The following is a 21745-nucleotide window of genomic DNA, read 5'->3' as shown; positions in this document are numbered from 1 at the left end:
TACTTCAGAATTGTTATCTCATTTGATCTTCACAAGAACCTTGAGATAGGTGCCATCCTAAGGGCTTTGGAATCCAAGTGTTAATCCTTTGAATTCACACACACACACACACACACACACACACACACACACAAATATTTCATATTTTACTTCTCTGAATTTTTACTTTCCTTCAGGCTCTGTGAGGTCTCTTATTCTACTCTCTAGGAGAAAAGGTCCTATGTGCCCTTCTTCAGATATTACTTTATGAACAGCCTTCTCTAGGTCACAATTTAAACCAGGGTCATTTTTCTAATTTTGCCCATGATATAACTGAATATAAATTGTCAGGATAGACCAATTTTGTTTGGTGAAAATGTTCTGTGTTTATTACCCGGCCAGTTCCTGAAATATTCTGCTTTCTAGACCATCACAAATGTGAATGCAAGCTTCCAGTGCACTGACTTGAGAACTGCATTTTCAACCCAGTGACCTTCTATATAATGTTATGTTCTTGTAGCTACCAGAGTGAATTTTACATGCCAGGTCTAACAATCACATTATGATATGTGACTGTCTCTGAAAATGTAGGAAAGCAGATAATTCTAGACTTTAAGCAGACTTTATTCATGAAGGTCATTCAGGACATTTATCTGCAAATGTTCTTCAAAAACCCAATGGTTCTGAACCTTTTGTGTGGGTCCTGGAGCCCTTAGGCATCCTAACAAATCCAATTCAGCCCTTCTCAGATTAATGTTTTTTAAAATCATGAAATAAAATACAGAGAGCTACAAAGGACACCAATCATCTTGAAACAAAAATATATTTTCCTATCCAAATTTACAACCCCCTAAAATCTATCTATGGATCCCTTAGGTATCTGTGGAGCCCAGGTTAAGAACTCTTGCCTGAGGCTAATTTAAAACATTTTTTATTTGTTGTATTTGTGCCAATGCCAGAGAAAGCCTGCATGATGGATAGAGTGTTTAGTACTGAGTCAAACAGAATTGGTTTTACATCCCATTCTGACATTTATTAACTGTATGTTTTAGAGTACATAGCAATTCCTGGGTGTCTCTGGCATCTCCATAAGGGAAGGCAGTGTGGTACAAGGGAAATAAGTCTGGAGTCAAAGACAGGAGTTCAAATCCCATCTTTGACATTATCTATGGGATTTGGGGCAAGTCAGTCAGTTAGCCTGTATCTCAGTTTCCTCACATGCAATGTAAAATGTTAAATTAGATGACATCTAAGGTTTCTTACAATATTATATATATGAAGGTAAGATAGACTGGATATCTTTTGCAAGGCAGAAAGGGTTTCCTGGGCTCCATGTTGGGCCATCCCATTTTTTTTTTTGTATTATTCATTATTTACAATGTTTGAGGCATTGTGCTAGGTGCTGGGGATACAAAAACCAAAAATCAGTCCCTGTCTTCAAGTTCACATTTTATAGAGAAGGGGTGAAAGGGCAATGTGTACACAGATAAATAAACACAAAATACATGAGTCAAATCAGCGCGCATTTACTATTTGGCAGACACTGTGGTAAGCACTGGGGATATAAAAACTACAAACTTTTTTTCAAGTAGATTGCATTTTGATATAGCAAGATAACTTGTAAAAAGCACAGAGTAGAGAGAAGTACCTGAGCAGGAACATGATGGACCAGTCCAGAAAGTCAGAGCAAGAAGAGGAATGAAGAATGGTGGGCCTTGAAGTTTCTTCAAAATGGAGGTTCTGAGGGGAACCACGTGGAGAAGGAGACTATAGTCATGGAGAGATCCTCCCAGATGAGAAGGCTCTAGGCATTGAGGGAATATACAAAGTGCTAGTTTCCTTTCCTGTAAAGTGAGAGAAAAGAAGGGAGTTGGATTAGATGCCATTTCAAGATCTGTGCCCCTAAAATCTTGTGCTGGGGTTTGGCGATGAGGTAGGAGCAGCTAGTATGATCAAGCAGGGTCTTAGGTAGGAGGTGACTCGATCAGAAGGAAATTCAACATTCTCATGGTAGAAGGGTGGGCAGAATAAACATCAGGCAAGGGTACAGTTTGTGCAAATGTCAGGATAGTGCCTTCCACATCATTATACACACTTACTAAATTCTTATGTGATTGGATTAGAAAGAAAAAAAATCCAGTCTGCTTTTAGTTTAATGTCTTTTCTCTCTTAATACAGTGTCTTCTCTCACTTCCCAGTCCATCCACACCCTTGGGAAGCACGCTTCTCGTGCTCTTAACCCTTCACCTTACTAAATCCTGCTCAGAGTAAATTATCTGATAATCTTTTATGTACCAAGTGTGGAGATGGGAAAGGAGCAGGCTAACCTGACTATGTGTGACAAATAAAATGCTGTCCCTTTCAGGATTATTTGCATTATGACAGAGAACTAAGCCTTAATGAATTGCTATCTAATTTCAGGGAGCTGTGAACCAGCACATGCAGATAATTCTGGGCAATGGAGGCTTTCTATCGACAAGGGAATTGCTCTTTCTACCAGCTCCTAAGACTTGTCCTATTTATGTATAAACTAGAATAATTATTCAGTACCTTTTTGGAGCCATGATTTAATCTTCACACAGATTCCTTTTGCACTTAGAGATACTAATTCCCAATGCATAATTCTTCTGGTCTCTGTAATCCTTACACAGGGATTCAGCTAATCCGCTAGAGATCTTACTCCTTTGGAGGGGGAGGAAGAGTTCCTTTTTTAAAAAATTTAAAAATATTTCATAGATACCACTTAAACAGCACAACTCCCATCTCTAAGACCTCACTCTCATTATGGGACTGGCCCACCTCCAGTTTTGGCCATATGTATTCTCAGCTATACGTACAAAGCTTCATTATCATCAGGCACTTGCGTCAGCTTGATTAGAGATGCCATTCCTCTTTTCTCTGGGCTTTGAGAAATGGTTTTTTGATTGAGATTCTTTGGAGATTTGCTTGTTCTATGATTCATTGTCTTATAGCATCACTTAGAGAATATCTGTGTGGGAAAAAAAAGTGATATGTCCTCATGAATAGGGAGCCAGTCTCGAAGTCAGAAAGACCAAGATTCAAATCCCTCCTCTGACACAAATATGATCTATCATCTTAAATAAGTCATATAACTCCTCAATATTCAACCTAGATGACTCTCTATAAAAATAGATAGATGTAGGGCTCTCAAACTGAGCCACTAAAGGAAGTATATTCTGCAGGATTTCCTTATTCCACTAAAATCACAGATCCCATCTTTATTACTATTCCCATACATATCTACATGCATACACTAACACAAAGGCATACACATATATATCACACACAGAGACACGTGTCTGTGTCTTGTAATAAATAATACATATTATATATACACATTCATTCATGATTTATTTTGTATCTATAATTGCATAGATGTATATTTATACATAAGATATATGATATCCACATGTCATTTGTGATAAGTGTGTATATATGTGTGTATATACACATGGGGTTCATGATTTTGTATAGTCTAGTGTACTTTTCTTATGCAAACATTGGGGATAAACATATAACTTTGTTAATCTAGACTCCAGAGAGAAGTAGTACCAACATTTCAAGAAGAACAAATACCAAGCTGTACACTCTGACCCCAAAGTTGACTTCACAAGTAAAGAAAAAGAGGGTACAGCTAAAGAAGAATTTGTTCAAAGAACAATTGAGAGTTTTGAATGAACCTACAACTCAGAATGAACCAACAGCATAGCATAGCATCCCCCCAAATCGAAATAAATAAGCATCATCAGGTGGAATGAAAAGAAGACATTGACTAGAATGAGAAAGGTGATCATCCCATTGTACTGTGTCCTGATCAGTTTATAACCAGAGTTGTTTTGTTGTTGTTGTTGTTGTTGTTGTTGTTGTTGTTGTTGTTGTTGTTCTATGCTGGGTGCATGTCCCATTTTCAGAAGGGCTGGGAAAAGCATCTGAAGATGGCACCTGAGATTCTGGAAGCTTAGTGACTTAACATGCCCAGACCATATAAAAACTAATTGATGGAATTGGAAATGTTTAGCAGGGGAAACGTAAAGTTGGGGGAATGACAGCTATCTTCAAGTATTTGAAGGGCATTCATGTGGGTAAAGGATTTGATTTGTTGTTCTTGACCTCAAAATTATAGAGGCAGGCTCCAGCAACATGAAAACTTATCTCACAATGAGAGCTGTCTGAAGAAGGGATGAGTTACCTTGGAGACAGTCTGCTTCATCAAGAAGAAGCTTGAGAAGTACTTGACAGCTATGTCATAGGGAGGATTCTCATTCAACTACAGTTTGGGCTAGATGACCTTGTAGTCTTTTGTAAATCAAAGATTCTATGATTCCATTCAACATTTGAGTTCATACAACATATTAGATTCAACTATCATTAAATGTTCCTGCATTTTTCTATTGCATAGTAAGCCTTATGGAATATATTTAGATGTCTCACAATTCCTCCTCTCTGAGGAAGAATGTCTTGCCAAGGAAACAGTGGTAGCTGTCAATGTGGCAAGGTCTCCTGGGTTCTATGACTGTATCCCAAGAAATAAATGGTTGGATATCTTTCCATCAGTCCATATTCCAGTCAGTCTGGCCATACTATTATCCTTTCAACCTGACCTTCTATGCCCCACCTCTGCTTAGAGACCCCCTAGTCACCTTCCTTTTTGAAAATCACAATGTCCCTTTAAGTCTGAGTTCAAGAATCACCTTCCTATGTTGTCTACAATGGCACATTTGTGAAAATTGGAGTGATACATAAAAGCTTAGCATGGCTTCTGCCCAAGAATGGACATGCCATGTTGGGAAGCATTCCATATTTTTTTGGTTCCAAGAAGGAGGGAGGGACAGAAAGTCTGGGGGATGGTAGCAGACACAGTGGTGTTGAGAAAAAGAAGCAAAAGAGTCAATGAAACAAAGTTTTGAAGGAACTGGAAATTTAGGAGGAAAGATAAGTAGAATTATTTTAGAATTAATAAATAGAAGGTGTTATATAGTTTAGAAACAATTATATGTAATAGAAATTCTTAGTTATGTTTCATAATCTTTCCTCATTCTTTGTATATTAAATATGTCTATTATTGCTATATATCAAGTTCATAATAAACTAAAATTAAAATTTTGAAAAGTGCCCTAGAAGGCTCTTCCTAACACTTGTCCCAATTGCTAATATTATCTTCCTCCTCAAATTATTCTTATTTAGTTATGCATAAAAATGTTTATATCCCTAAGAGAATATAAACTCCTTGAGGGCAGGAACTGTTCTGAATTTGTTTTTTTGTCTTTTGTATTCCCAACAGATGGGTTTCATAGAGAAAGCTTTTTATAAATGCTTGTTGAATTAAATTAAAAGGCATCAAGAGCAATAGTCTTGGCAGACATAGTCAGGATTTGGAGTTGAATACAGAACAGACAAGACTTGGAGCAAAAGCATAAAACTTTGTGCTTTCGGGCCAGTTGAGTTCAACACAATGACTGGAACTGGGATTTACTGATTTTTCTTATCTCAACTCAAGCCTAGCTTAGTTACTTACCATGCCCAGCTCTGACTGCAGGCTCCTGGAATGGTTTCAATCCCCTTCAGGGAGCAAAGAGGAAAGAAACTGGAGGGAAGAAAATAGGGACTTTAGCACAGGAATGAAAGCTGAAAAACTGAAACCACTTTATAAAAGGAAAAGGGCAAGGTGAAAAGCATGAATGTGAGTTATAAAACCTTGGCAAATCCCACATATATTAACCACCCCGATTCTTCCTCTTCAAGAATAAAAGATTTTTGCAATGGAGGGAATTCAGAGACCATTTAATATAACCCTTTGATTTTGTACATTAGGAAGCAGAGAATTCAAAACCGTATAAGAAATAGGAAGCAACATCAGGATTTAAACTTAAGTTCTTGCATTTTAAATTCAGTCACTTTCCACCATACCTGGATGCCTCAACTGGTGAAAGTCTACTCTGTTGATCATCTGGGATTTATTGTCTTCCTGTCAAAAGCCTGATTAGAATACTGATTGACCATTTATACTGGCAAAGCCACTTTTTACAGGAAGATATTTTAAACACACACAAACACACAATTTCTCTCAGTTCCTTTTTATATGCCATATTCTGTAAATTGCAACATCTTTGTGTTATGATGATTTAATATTACTAATTCAGGGCTTTGTACATAGTCTCCCTGGAATTCATATTAGAACATTTTAGGAATTTGGGAATATGACTTGGGGAAAAAAAGAGAAAGATAAAATTGTTTAGAAAGAACAAATGGCATATTTTCTTCTTCTATATCCAGGATTGAAAGGAAGAAGAGATGTCAGTCATATGGTCCACTAACCTCACTTATAAATGAGAAATTTGGAGAATTGAGATTTGGAACCTGATTTCCCCCAGGGAATTAAAGTCATATGCAACAGAATCTGAATGTGAATAACCATCTTCCTGAGTTTAAACTGGAGACTCTTTTCATGGTACCCCATAGACTTAGGAGCTACTCTGTTCAATATTCACATTAGTCTTTCACTGTAACCCAAAGAGAATTCTATAGCTTAAAGATTAAAATATCAAAAAAGATCCAACTTACACAAATGGCACAATGTACATTTTGGACTAGATCTGGGATTTTATCTGTATAAGGAAATTTCTGATGAAGAAAACCTCTAAATCAAGATAGATTGGCAACTATTATACATATAATATCTTAAACAATTACTAAAGGTAGTGATATGTTAAGTGACTTGACAATGGTCACATAGTCAGTATGTGTCAATGGTAGGACTTGAACTTAAAAGTCTTTCTGATTCCAAGGTTGGTCTTCTATTTTCTATACCATACTTTGCCTTCTTAAAGCTTCTGCCTTATGATTCATAAAAAGAAAGAGAAAGAAAGAAAGGAAGGAAAGAAGGAAGGAAGGAAGGAAAGAAGGAAGGAAGGAAGGAAGGAAGGAAGGAAGGAAGGAAGGAAGGAAGGAAGGAAGGAAGGAAGAAAGGAAGAAAGAAAGAAACAGAAAAGAGAAAAAAGAAATAGAAAGAAAGAAAGAAAAGAGAAAGAAAGAAAAAGAAGAGAGGAAAAGGAAGGGAGGAAGGAAGAAAAATGAAGGAAAGAGAAAATAATGAAAGGATATGAGGAAAGAATAAAGAAAGAAGGAAGGAATGGAAAAAAGGGAGAGAGAGAAAGGAGGGAAATAATAAAAGAATATATTTTAAAAATGCATATATTCCACCCATCCTATATGTATTTTGTCTCAATTGGAATGTGAGATCTTGATAACAAAGTTTGTTTTTGTCTTTCTTTGTATTCTCAGTGTCCAGCCCAGTGCCCAACACCTTCTTCTAACTAAATGATTACTGACGGGGGATTGACTGAGTCCTGGGGTTTCTGATATAGCCTCTGATCTTGGTTGTGAAATAAAGTATTTTTTTTTTATGTAAGGTATCTGTATAAAGGAACTTTTAAGTTGGAAACATTATTCCAAATCAATAGAAATATAGAAACAACCACAAAGCACAATTTGGAGCTGAGAGCCAAGTAGAAAATTGCCAGCTTGATAACAATAGCACACTTTTAATAACCTGTTTTCAAGGTTTTCCTGATTATTTACAAGAATTAACTTTGTGAAGTAGGTATTATCTTACCACATGACAGAAGAAAAATCTGAGACTCAGTAAAGTGACTTATATCTGGTCACCACTTAAGTGTCTGAGTAGAGAGTCAAAATGAGATCCCCATCTTCTACAGAAAAAGAGAATGAGGTCAGAGAAAAGTGATTGATATAAGCCAGCTGATAGGTAGTTGGTGCTAAAGCTAGCACCCAAACCAGTGGTTTTTGGCTCTTAAATAGATAGTCCTTTCATTCATTTTACAAATGAAAAATTTAGGTCCAGAGGGGTTTAAAATACCCAATCTTAATTTTAAGATATGGAGATGTGACTACATGGCATCTTATTCCCCTAACATTATAATATAGTATATTACCAAAGTGCAAACTAAATATGTCAACAGTCAATACAATACTCCAGAAAAGTGAATGTGACATATGGTTGGCTAAAGAGAAATGGAGAATCAAAAGCCAGAGAAGACAATTTTAGGCAGAAGTTTGAAGTGTTGTGCTCCTTCTAGATATCACATTTGCAGAAAGGAAAAAAAAATGTTAGGGGAGGGACCAGGAAAGGATCACCAGAACAGTGAGAGGACTGCAAATGATCACCAGAGTAGTGAGAGCTCTGCAAACCATGAGCACAAGCATCACTTGGCAGAACCCAGTGTGTTTAACCTAGAAAAAGGAAGACTTCAAAGTAATTGTATGGATATGTATACATATATTGCATTTGACTTATACTTTAACATATTTAACATGTATTGGTCAACCTGCCATCTGGAGGAGAGGGTGGGGGGAAGGAGGGGAAAAGTTGGAACAAAAGGTTTTGCAACTGTCAATGCTGAAAAATTACCCATGCACATATCTTGTAAATAAAAAGCTATATAATAAAAAAGAAAGAAAGAAAGAAAGAAAGAAAGAAAGAGAAAGAAAGAAAGAAAGAGAGAAAGAAAGAAAGAAAGAAAGAAAGAAAGAAAGAAAGAAAGAAAGAAAGAAAGAAAGAAAGAAAGAAAGAAAGAAAGAAAAAGAAAGACTTGCAAGGGATGTGATAACAGTATCCAGGTATTTGTAATGTTTTGGTGGGGAAGAGGAATTCAGTTTATGCCTCTTGGTCTCCAAGAACAGAATCAGGAACAATCAGCAGAAGCTTCAGGAGGAAAAGGCTTCCATACAAGGGAGAAATTTTTTTCAAGGATTGGAGTTACCCCCAAAGTGGAAAGAGATGTCACAGGAAGAGGTGGACTTCTCAATTCTAAAGAACTCAAGAAATTGATTTCTGGATATTTTTAAAAAGAAAGCAATGGCCTCCATAAGTGTACATTTTTAAAAGCTTATGAAAATGAAATCATCATAGATAAATATGATTTTGTCCTTTAATAGGACTATTAGATCAGGGAAAGGTTCCATGACATATGATTTTAGCAAAGATTTAACAAAATATTTTACTTTCTTTTCCTGGTCAAGATGATATGGGTAGGAAGTATAGGTATAGTTTGCCAGTGAAATCCCACCAAATTCTAAAATTATGTGATTCATGAATGATAATATATGTCGGTAAATTTCGTATATATTAAAGAACTGCCAAGTAGAAACACAATTAATCATCGATATTTTACTTCATCTCATAGTACAAAACTCAGATAAATAGATGGAAACTAGCCAGTGTGGCATTTCTCATCTCAGTGTGGGGGAGTTTTATTCATTTTCATCCAGAACCATAGCTTTTATCCAATGTAGGGAACTCCATGGGATAAAATATTTTCTACTGATACAGATCAGCAATTTATCTATAATTTGAGACCCTAAACTATTTCCTGGGAGTATTGAGAGATTCAAAGACTCCCCCAGGGCCACACAGTTCTTATGGTTCAGAGGCAGAATGTTTGCTCCTCAAAGCCTCCCCTCTATTAACTAGACATCAGTGTCTCTCATCAGCTCCAAAGTAAAGCATTGCCTAATAATTCGAGCTATCCAAAAACCTACAATAAGCTGCCTCCAGAGATAAGGAGTCTCCTAGGCCAGAATCCAAAAGCAAAAGCAGGGTGACCATTAGTTGGAGCTAATTGTAGAAGAGATTCATGGAAGATAATGTCTGGACTCCTTTCTATCTGTAAAATTACCAGATTCTAGATGATTGCTGCTTCCTTTGAACTCTCAATTCTGATGCTCAGTTTCCTGTAGCATTGTTTTTATTAAAAATCCCGAATAAGAAAATTGCATACAGTCAAGTTCTATACCTAGATGTTTTGGTTTTTTTAAGTCTAGAAGATTTTATTGAAATTGCAAACATAAAACTTCTCCTTTTAGTATAGAAGTTTTCCAGTTTGGGGGGAATTTAGATGAATAGATTTAGTGATTTGAAAAAATATGCTAATAATTTAATAGCTGACAGTTTGTTCATTATATATACTCCTCTACCTCAGCCATTTCAAAAAGTGGCTTCAGGCTAAACTTTAGCAGGAAGAGAATCTGGAGTAAATCTATTTTAAAATGTAAGTAGAAGATGGTTTTCCCTTCTTTAAAATGTAATGGAAAGAATAGTTTAAGGCAACTCTGTCATTTAAAATCTTGAAGGTACATATGACATTTTTTAAAAAAAGTTCATGATACCAATTTCCCTTCCACTTTTTCAAAGAATTTAGATATATTTATTGAGAAAAAGTAAAAGTCCAGCTTTTTTTTTTGTTCTTGACCACAGAATGCATCAAATCTATTTTGTGTAAGCCACTATTTTGACTCTTGCATATTGTGTCCAAGGCACTGTGCTAGGTTCTGGGGATTCAAAGAAAGGCAAAAGAATCCTTAGTCTCAAGTATTAGACTCCCAGTCTAATAGGAAAGACAATGTGAGAGCAACTGTGTATAAATAGATAGATAGGTATATGCTTAAATACATGTACCTGTGTATATATAATATAAAGCATCTGTATCTATACACTCATGTACATTATATACATGCATGCACATACTTAAATATATATGCCTGTGTATATGTGTGTATACATACATATTTACACACATATATGATAAATTAGAGATAACCAAAACTGGAAAGACACTATTTGCACTAAAAAAGCTTCAGAAAGGCTTTTTTAAGGAAACTTGAAGGAAGCCAGTAAGCAGAGACGAACAGAAAAAGTATTCTACACATATAAGTGGGAATATACCTGAAGCCTGTGAGGAGCAGAAAGATCAGCATCAAAGGATCACTAAATCATAAAGACCAATTAGGAAGGACTTGATGACAAATGGAGAATTTTATTTTAGTCCTGGAGGTAATAGGGAGCCACTGAAAATTATTGTATTGGCTGGGGAGAGGGGTGACATGGCTGAATCTGAGCTTTGTGATCCATTTGACAGCTGAGTGAAGGATGAATCAGAGTGGGGAGACCCTTAAGATAGGGAGACCAACCAGTAGGTTATTGTAACAGTTTGGGGAAGAAGTGATGAAGGCCTGTACTGTAGGGGTAGATGATCACAATGGAGGAAAAGAAATGGGAAGATTTTTCCTTCTAGCAAAGGTAAAATCAATATGACTTTATGAAGACTTTTACAACACCCTGTATATAACTATTTCTATGTACATAGACATAGATGAGAGAGATGATTGATGATAGATTATAGATAAATAGAAAATTGATAAAGGCCTTCAGATAAACAGATAAATGATAGATAGATAGACAGAATAAATTATTAATAGATCAGTAGATAGAAAGATAGACAGATACCTCTATCTATACATGAGTATTTGTAAATGTGGGTATCTCCACTGCCTTGCAGGGCTGCTGTGAAGATCGGATGTAAATCATTTTGTACTAAATGTTTTATCTAAAATATTGACTGTTATTAACCTTAAAATAAATGTTTGTTATGTATAGGCTTGCATTATGTTAAAGTTTCATTACTTTCCTTCAAGAACATTCTATTCAAAGTCACGGCTGTTGCAAAGAATTAAAATATTCATTTTCAGGTGAGCTTTCAAGTTAATCCTTTGCTAATCATCTAAGTTTCAGTCAGTTGATCAGTCAGCAGGATGAATTAAGAATTTACTATGTGCTAAGTCATGTGCCAGAGGCTGCTGGTGAAGTAGACATCATGATTCTTACTTAGTCTTCGAAAATCCCTCTTTAAATCAAAGATCAGATGAGAGACTAAGAAATGAGCAGCAACTTGTATGGATGGAAATGTTGCAGTTTGATTAGGCTGGGGATCATCTATGTGTTAGATTTTGTCTTCAAAAGCATAGACTTTGAGTGGCAATAGTATACTTTTTAACCATTAGAACAATCCAAAAATAGAATGTCCTACTTTGAGCAGTACTAAGTCATATATCATTGGAAGGCTTCAAGCGATAGCTGAAATACCACTTGTTGGAGATGTGTATAGGCCTCTTGCTTAGATACAGGCCAAGCTACATGGTTCTCATGTCCCTTCCAAGTCTGAGATTTTGTGATTCTTCAGTCCTCACCCTCAACCCCCCTAGTGTTGCTATATAGTAGCCAAAACAAAATAAAAACAAATAGGAGATAATCATCCTGCTGTTCTCTTCCCCAACTGAACCTCATCTGGAGTATTGTGTACAGTCCAGGGTGCCACAACTTACAAAAACCATTGATAACTGGGAGATCATCCAGATGAGACATTTAGGTTGGTGATAAATCTAGAAAAGATCTTTCTATAGAGGGATATGTTAAAAGAACTAAAGATATTTAAATTAGGAAAGACTAAATGGGAGTCTCCTAATTATCTTCAATCAACTAACCAATTCATCAGCAAACATTTGTTGTTGTTGAATTATTTCAGTCATGTCCAACTCAGCATAACCTCTTATGGGATTTTCTTGGCAAAGATGCTGGAGTGCTTTGCCGCTTCTTTTTCCAGTGAGTATTTATTAACCGTCTATTATATGACAAGTACTGTAATAGGTTCTGGGGATCCAAAGATAAAAATTAAATTAGACGCCCTTGGTGCTAGTTTTTTTCCTCCTTTCCTTGCCCTCAAGAAGCTTATTTGAAGGACTGTCACATGGTTCTTTTTGCCCTTAGAGGTTAAAGCCAGGAGAAATACGTGGAAGCTGCCAGGAAGCAAACTTTAGTTTTCTGAATGTTAATAATTATCCCTAAATAAAATGGGGCTCCATGGCTGGTAGGGACTATTTACCCTTCTTTCAAAGTCTGAATAATTAATCAGGTATGAAAAGATGGGGATTCCTTTTCAAGTAGGGGTTGGACAAGATAGTTATGGACCCTTCTAACTCAAAATTCAGGCGTTTCCACATTCTCTATCTCCCTTTACCTTGGAAAATACAACTGATGTAATTTAAAATGCCATCTTCTTCAATTCAGCATGGCTTTAATGCATAGTGACTTTTTCAAGATCATTAATAAATAGTCCCTTGTTGAAAAAGATGTTTCTTTTTAGACAAATAGCTTTCAAGGAGTGAGCAATGTATTCCATCCTGCCGATGAATATGCCTTTTAAAAATGCATTGTTCCTCATTATACATCCATGTATCAACTTGAGGGGATTTATTATTCATTATTTTATAAAATATGAAGAAAAAACATTGAACATTTAAAACTTTTAATTATTCAAATATGTTTTTGTAACTTTCTTATTTATTTCTTTTTTGTATCGCTGTCTTCATAGTTACCATGCATCTGCATCTTTGGGTATCATACTTCAACTTGCAGAGGATAACTATAATAATTCACATCATCTCAGATCATTAAATTTTCAGTGTGAATGATCTCAAAGTTTAAGGGTTTTAAAAATCAGCCAGACATCAACTATATCCTTCCAAAGGGGAAAAATCTGAATCATTCAAAATTCATACGCAACATAACACAAAAATAAAATTGGTCTATATATAGGACAAAGTAAATAATAGGCTAAATATTAAATACATGACATCTTGGACAGAAATATTTTAAATTAGTTAGGACTATATTCATTCAAGTTTTGCAGTTTTCTATATGGCCCCAACCTAGGAAAAGCAGTCTCGCAAATTCTCCAAACATTTGGCATTGGGCTGTGAACTAGGTTGAGCTTTCCAAATTGTAGACCACCCTCCCTGAGAACAGGGATACCCTGTGAGGAAGGTCATGAAGCAATGGCCAAAAGTGGTTTCTTTCAACTATCATTCTTATCATGTGAATATATTCACCTTTTTTTCAATGAAAAATATTCAAAGTCTACAAAAGTGAGACTAACGAACGGAATTCACTGCAAGGTAAAAGCAGCATAGTGTTTAACATGGTCTACACAAATTAAAACAAAATAGTCAGCATAATTATGGAGTTTTGCCTTGGACTCTGGCTGCCATCACCATCACCATTCACTAGTTCATGATGAATATGAGGAATGTCCTTGAGGTACTTATGATGTCAGAGCAACAGTGTCAAAAACAGAGTTTAGTCTTTATATAGAAAAGCATCAAACAAAAATATTTATGTGTAAAAGGTCGTTGTTATAAAATTCTAATAATTTCTTTAACTCAAGTAAAATAAATTATTTTTGCAAATTGTGCAAGGAGAAAGAATGGAAGGCCTGATTTTTAAAGTAAGTGTCATTTTCCCCTCTGCAGAAGGGGAGACAAAAAGTTTGGAATGCAGCATACAATGTCATCCTTGCATGATACATTGATTAATTTTATTCAACTACTTTAATTTTCTTATTTTCCCTTTTTTTATAAAGGGTTATATTAATGCATTGTTGATGAAGTTATGGACTGATTCCAAAATTCTAGAGATCAGTTTGGAATTATGCCAGAGGGCTATAAAAGTGAATATTCTTTGATCCAGCCATACTACTGCTAGCTATAACTCAAAGACATTCAGGGAAAAAAAGGTGTGGGAGGAAACTTATTTATATAAAAATATTTATAGCAATTCTTGTTGTGGTTGCTAAGAAATTGAAATCAAGGACATGTGCATCAGTTGGGGAATGGCTAAAAAAGTTGTGATATGTAATTGTAATGGACTATCATTGTGCTATAAAAAAATGACAGAAAAACCTGGACTTTCATGAACTAATGCAAAGTGAAGTGAACAGAACCAGGAGAAAAGTAACAGTAGCACTGTACTATGAAGAACTGTGAAGGACTTGGCTATTCTCAGCAATACAAAGATCCAAGACTAGGACTAATCCACAGGACTAATGAAGCATATTATCCTCCTCCAAAGAAATAACCGATATTCATTGAATATAGACTGAAGCATTCTATTTTTCACATGCTCCTTTTCACTTTTTCTTTTATTAGAATTTTCTTGTACAAATTAACTAACATGGAAATGTTTTACATAATTGCACATTTACAACTTATACCTGATTGCTTATCATCTCAGGAGAGGGAAAGAGAGAGAAAGATAGAATTTGAAATTCAAAACTTTAAATAAAAATCTTAAAATCTTGGGAAAAAATAAAGGGCAATATTCTGAGTTGTAAAGGGAAGGAATCTATTGTGAAATGAAAATGATACAAAAACAAAAATGGGAAAAGAAAGAGAAACGGAAAAGGAGACAAGACAGAGACAGAGATTGAGAGAGAGCAGGGTGAAACATTATCCTTCCTTTCTATCTATCTGTCTTTTTCCTTTCTTCCTTCCTTCTTTCCTTTCTTTCTTTTCCTTTCTTTCTTTTTTCTTTCTGCCTTCCTATGTCTCTGTTTCTCTTATATCCATCCATTTATGCAGTAAGCCTTATGAAAATACCTATATAGTAGTTTCAGGAATCAATAACATCCAGTGGAAATTAAAGTGGATCCAGAGCCAGGCAAACTGGGCAAGAATCTTGTTTCTTCCATCCACTCCCTATGAGACTTCAGGCAAGTCTATAAAATAAATGTGTTCACCTGGATGACCTCTAAGCCTTCATCTCTAAGCATATGTGACTTTAACCAAGTCACTCTCCTCTTTGGACCTCAGTTTCCTCTTCTGGAAAATGAAGTTGAACTGATTCTCCTATAGTCTAATTCCAAACACTTATGAAGATATTCCTCCTATTATACAAATGTTATTACAAAACCACTTGATCTACCTTAAGGCACTAAATAAATGTAAGTGATCATCCTTATAATTTTTCCAATGATGTCTTATCTTGTTCAAACATGGAGAAATTCCCAATTCACAAGCCTTTAAGAGTATCTGCTTTCTCATTTTCTCTTAGGAAGTTAGTTGGGAGAATCCTTACTTCTGTGGCTGGGGGCCAAAGGAAAGATGAGGAGTATAACTGTCTTCCCACTGTGGAGCTTAAAATTACCTTTTCCCCATAGAAACAATATGAAAAATGTTAATTAGGTACAGCTGAAATGTCTGAAAATACTAGATCTTGAAATACATCATTTATTTAATATGTACAACTATACTTAGGAACATCACAGAGTAAATTTGGAAGCCAGCCTCATTGCCATGAAAAACAAGGTTTCTATGAGTAAATATGTTCTGAAATTCAAACTGACAAGTAACCTGTTCAGAATCTGTGACTGCTCACACTTGCTTCTTTTAAAAGTATTAATATGTAACCATCACAAAGTTTATCACAATTATCACACAATTTTATTTGTCAATCAAAAGTAAACAACCATGGGATGTTGTCAAGGAAGGAATTTTTCTTCCCATTTTTCAGATGAAGAAACTGAGGACCAGAGAAGATGAATAATTCATCATATATATATACATATATATATGTATATATATGTATATATATATATATTTTTTTTAATTTATAAAAGTCTTTGAGTCTTTATTAATCCTGTATTCTTTTCTCCTATAGGGGATGATGACCTGCCTAGATAATTTCAAGAACTGAAAGATTGTTAGAAGTCCAGTGGGAAAGAGAGGAAATCAAAGGAAATTGCTTAACTCTGTAGCAGCCCTTCCATCTTTCCTTGGAAACGTTGGGGGGAAGTACTCAGGTTACTAATATAATTCTAGAAAACTATTCAGTATACCCCAAAATTTAGTGAAATATTAAATTTGAGTAAGGCCTTTCAGTATATTTGGGGAAATTTGTTCTATTTGTGATATGGAGGATACAAAGAACTTATATTTATGGTTGATGGATAAAAATATGTCCTAGGGAATGATTTGTTACCTTGAGGTAACAAATGAGTAGGGAAGCCTACTATTCTTAGCATATCTCTCTCTGTTTCTTCCTTTCATTCATTTTTTCTTCCTCCTCCTCCTCCTCCTCCTCTTCCTCCTCCTCCTCCTCCTCCTCCTCCTCTTCTTCTTTCTCCTCCTCCTCCTCTTCCTCCTCCTCCTCTTCCTCTTTCTCCGCCTCCTCCTCCTCTTCCTCTTTCTCCGCCTCCTCCTCCGCCTCCTCCTCTTTCTCCTCCTCTTTCTCCTCCTCTTCTCCTCCTCCTCCTCCTCCTCCTCCTCCTCCTCCTCCTCCTCTTCTTCTTCTTCTTCTTCTTCTTCTTCTTCTTCTTCTTCTTCTTCTTCTTCTTCTTCTTCTTCTTCTTCTTCTTCTTCTTCTTCTTCTTCTTCTTCTCTCTCTCTCTGTATGTGTGCACATATTTACTTTCCATCCACTGCCCTAAGATGCCTCTCCCAGAATCAGCTCATCCCTTTTCATCTCACCACCATACTTCTAACTTGACTGAGAGCCCCCACATGCACAGCCTCCTCTTCCCTCTCATTAGAGAGCTGAAGGATCACATACCAAACTCTTTCCAGTACCTTCCTTTATAGAGGGCAGAACCAGACTCAGCTCACTCCACTCTTCATCTGCTGCCCTACCTTATTTCCACTCTATAGAACAAAATGATCCTTCACCAAGTGTCTCCTGCTTCCCATTCTCTTTTCCTGCCTCCTTTTGTGGGTTTCTCTCTTTTCAATTGTAAGCTCCTTGAGGACAAGGAATGTCTTTTTATTAATTGTATCCTCAATATTTAGCATAGTTTCTGGCATACAGTAGACACTTAATAAATGTTGATTGAATTGAATGGACCCCAGACAAGAGTCAGATTGACACAGCCCCAAAGGAAATCCTAGGTGGGGATCAAAGGTAAGGACTTACATAAAGAACATAAAGTTCAGAGATATAATTCTGACCTAGGGCTTATCTTGAAAACTGAATGAAGCTATCTAGATATTGACGTAATCATACTAAGTATGTAGTCCTTCTACTGACAAACTATGAACTACATGGGAAATGAAAAGCCTTCATCTTCCCACTGGCAATTGGAGAGTGGTTGGTAATGCTGCACTCTAAATTCAGGCAGAATATTAATTCACCTTTGTGGGATCTTTGTCCATAGCTTGGATGCCCACGTGACTCATTCCCAATGCAATTGATTTGAGCCCGGGTGATTGATTCAGGCCTTAAGTACATACAGTCTTTAGGATTTGGTTTACAGCTATGAGGATTTATGAAGTAGCTATAGTGACAAAAGGAGCCTTAAACTGGGTTCCCAGTGACTCTGGGATTGTTGTCTTCCCTTTCTAGCATTTTGGCATACTCACTCAAAGGGATGTATCATTTTAAATTGCTTTTGTCATGTTGGATTAATGGAGATATAAGGACTGTGTTATTTTGCTTAAATGGGAAATTAAAAAAAAACTTATATGGTAATATAAGACACTATGAGAGAATGGAAAAGCAGACTCCACTTGTAGTCCAAAGACTGAATTTGAATCCAGACTCTCCTTTTTGTAAGATTCACATTCTTAAAACCTGTATGATCTTTGACAAGTCATTTTTTTTTCCTCTGGAGGCCCTAATTTCCTCATGTGAAAAATGAGCATTGGACTGGATGACTTAAAGGTCTCCTCTAGTTCTAAATCTACAGAATTATACACAGTCCCTGCAAGTCTGAAGCATGGGAATACTTGGTAAAGTAATTAGAGATTTTTATCCTGGAGAAAAAAAGGTGCGGGGTGAGGGAGGAGTGATAATAATTATTTTCAAATATGTAAAGGTCTATCTGTCATATATGACAAGGATTAAACTTTGTTCTGTTTAGCTTCAGAGGGAAGAACAAGGAGGAATGGAGTAATTGTAATACAGGAACACTGTATTAGGCACTGAGAGCAATAAAACATCCAAATCATAATTCTCGTCTTCGTGGAGGTTGAGCCTAATAAAGATATGACACCTCTACAGATGAATAGCAGCAAAAGAGCTAGCACGATACCGTAAGGAGCAAACCAATTTCAAAATCAAAAAGACTGGGGTTCAAGTCTTACTTCTGACAAATATATGTTGTTAGCCTACAAACACAGTCATAAGGATCTATGCCTTTTAACAAGTCATTCCTTGAGGTAGGTAGGTGGTGCAATGGATAGAGCACTAGCCCTGAAGTCAAGAGGATCTGAGTTCAAATCTGATCTCAGACACTTAACACTTCCCAATTGGCTCAGAAAAAAAAGTCATTTGTCAGTGGTCTAGGGGAAAAATATTCAGACTATAAGTTGCAAAAGAAGTGCATTGGGAGAGATAGTGTTTCTAATATAGATATAGATATATGTACACATGATAAATTGGAAATAGAAGAAAGATCCTGGAATTGAAGTGGACTGGGAAAGTCTTCCTAAAGAAAACAGGATTTCCACTGATTCTTAAAGGAAGCCAAGAGGAGAAGCTGGGAGGCAGAGATAAGGAAGGAGAATATTCTAAGCATAGGCTGGTAAGAAAAAAAAAGAAAAAGAAAAAAAAAAAGAAAATTCCCAGGACAGCTAGGTGGTATAGTGAATAGAGCACCTGAATTCAAATCTGACTTCAGATACTTAAGACTTCCTAGCTATATGACTCTGGGCAAGTAACTTGACCCCGATTGTCTCAGAAAAAAAAATTCCCAAAGTTGGGAGATGGGTTGTTTTGTTTGAGGACCAAGGAACTCCAATATCTATATGATTAATTAGAATAGACAGTGGAAGTTTAGGGTTATGATGGCAGCTGATACCATGCCCTACACCAATGAAGTCAATGGACATGATTAAAATGTCTGAGTTCATTTATTCAGGAATTCACAGAAGATTCTTTATGCTGAGGAAGAAAGATTTCTTGATTTATTCATGGCACAACAGCTCAGTTCCTAAATTTAAGGTCACGAAAATCAAAGCCTTCTTTTGACATTTACTAGCTATGTGACCATGGGATACCCTTTTTTAACTCTCTGTGTCCATAGTTCCCAATCTATAAAATGGGAGTCATAAAACCTTTGGCCCAAATGACATGTCATATTTGTAAAAAAAAAAAAAAAAAATAGACCAATGATTCCCTTATGGAGGCTCTGGGCTCACACAGAGTAAATGTAGTCCTTGGAGAAACTTAGCCTCTAAAAAAAAAGTGTGAAAGACTCTTTTTTCCCCTCACATTTTCTGAGTCTTAGATCTATGCTCTAGAACCAAGAGGGAAACTGCTTAAAGTTTATGTTTGACTTGCTTTCTATCCAAGTCTCATCAGAATTGGTCAGAAAGATACTTGATATATAAGCTAGATTAGTTAAAGGCTAGCTATTTATTTGCTCCATACAAAAGAAATGCTTAAAACTCCAAAGACTCATAAACATCCATTGACAAAGACTTTAAAATGCTACAGTCACCCATAACTCCTAATCCACTCTCCTGGGAGATAGATACTTAAAATATCAAAACATAAAAACTTTTATGTAGGACTGCTGAACAACCATTTTTTTCAACTAACTTCTGCAATATCTGAACATCTCTATCAAAACTGATGTTTCTCTTTCCTTTGTCCATTTGACTTTTCTGTTCATAATTGAGGAAGACCATGTGGTCATTAAAAATAGACTTTGGTTCTTGATGTCATTATTTTTTCTCTTTCGGGGAACGGGAGTGTCGTCTCCTATTTTATGAGTTTTTAAAAATTAAATGAGTGAGTCACAGATATCTGGAAGTTGAAATATAGGCTAGGTTTTGCAAGCTTCTGGAACCAGTTCAATGGTATCTGAGACAAGGATTTGTCTGTCAATCACGCCCTATCTGGCCATGAACTTGGTGGGACAAATGCTATTGCAAATTATGCTTTGGGTTTGTTGTCCTTTGGAGGCTAAAATAATATAGAGAATAGCCCTGCCCTTGAGATTGTAGGGGAGATATTTGTACTTTCCATATCTTCAAAGTAGTTTCACTGTGAAATCTAAGGGACATAAATGGTTAAATGATCTAGTCATTGGTACCTCCTAATATGAGAAAGGAAAAATACAGTTGGGGCTTGGAGATCTCAATCAATGTTAGTTTAGAAGAGATAACCACAAAACTTTCTGGTTAGTTCAGAATCCCAAGGAACAGATGTAGTCTGACGCTGAAAGAGTGAGTTTGAAACATACTTGCTACATTAACATTTATAGTGAGTATAAGATGATGACTTTATAATAAAGATTTACATTTTGCCCAGAAAAATAAAAACTATAGAAAGACGAAGGTCTTCTGGCCAGTCAGAGCATGATGTTGGTTCAACTTATTATTATTAGTCATCTCCAAGAACTAAGTAGTTGAAGACAATGTCTCCTGACACTAATCAGTGTTAATTGCAGAATCCAAGTGTTTCCAAACTATTAAACTTACAGCATTAATTTTCCAAACTGTTAAACTTATAGTATTAACTCCAGACCTGGAAAAGTCCTTCTCAAGATAGTTACCCTGAATAGTTGTTCAGTCATCTATGCTCAGGGAAAGAAACATAAAGCAGGTAGGCAGAATACAGTCTCAGGGCTCAGATATCACATGTGTTTCATGACATGATAGAAACTTCCCGACATACTGAGGATGAAGAAAATCTTCTTCATCCCTGGAAAGCCCCAGAGAGAAAACCCTATGCTCCATATGAAAGAAAGGAAGAAGAGAATGAAAGTGGAAGCTGTCTTGCATTGTGAAGTCAGTTCAGGCTCCTCTAGGTTCCATAGCCAATCCTTTATGAGATCAGCTCTTCCTTCTGCTGCATTATGCCAAAGCCCTTCAGTTCTGAGGCAAGCGGGTAAGTCAGTGGGTTGGGCACTATACTTAGAATTACATCCAGCCTCACAAGCTTACTTAGCATGAGGGCAAGTCACTTAACTCCTGCCTGTCTCAGTTTCCTTATCTGTAAATTTGGGGGGTAATAATAATTCCTAGATCAAATAAGATAATTATTTCCAAAGGCTTTTTTTTACAAACCTTAAATCCCAGCTTTTTAAACTATGGGTTATGATCCATATGGGGGTCTTAT

At 36.1% G+C, this 21745-nt stretch overlaps 1 long non-coding RNA gene and 1 other non-coding gene across 2 annotated transcripts; one reads left to right on the top strand and one right to left on the bottom strand.

Moving 5' to 3' along the window:
• Positions 1-1455: 1455 nt before the first annotated feature.
• Positions 1456-21345, bottom strand: LOC127560515 (uncharacterized). Its single transcript, XR_007953347.1, has 4 exons — positions 21180-21345; positions 5516-5584; positions 2817-2968; positions 1456-1823 (listed from the first exon to the last, which is right to left on the bottom strand). It is a non-coding gene; the product is annotated as an uncharacterized LOC127560515 (long non-coding RNA).
• On the top strand, positions 4701-4805 carry LOC127563580 (U6 spliceosomal RNA). The gene has a single exon (XR_007954027.1). It is a non-coding gene; the product is annotated as a U6 spliceosomal RNA (small nuclear RNA).
• Positions 21346-21745: the final 400 nt, after the last annotated feature.

This window comes from Antechinus flavipes, chromosome 4 (genome assembly GCF_016432865.1).
Source record: "Antechinus flavipes isolate AdamAnt ecotype Samford, QLD, Australia chromosome 4, AdamAnt_v2, whole genome shotgun sequence".
In the NCBI taxonomy this organism is placed as follows: domain Eukaryota; kingdom Metazoa; phylum Chordata; class Mammalia; order Dasyuromorphia; family Dasyuridae; genus Antechinus; species Antechinus flavipes.
The sequence above is the reverse complement of the archived record's forward strand: the minus strand, read 5'-3'. Positions and strand labels throughout refer to the sequence as shown.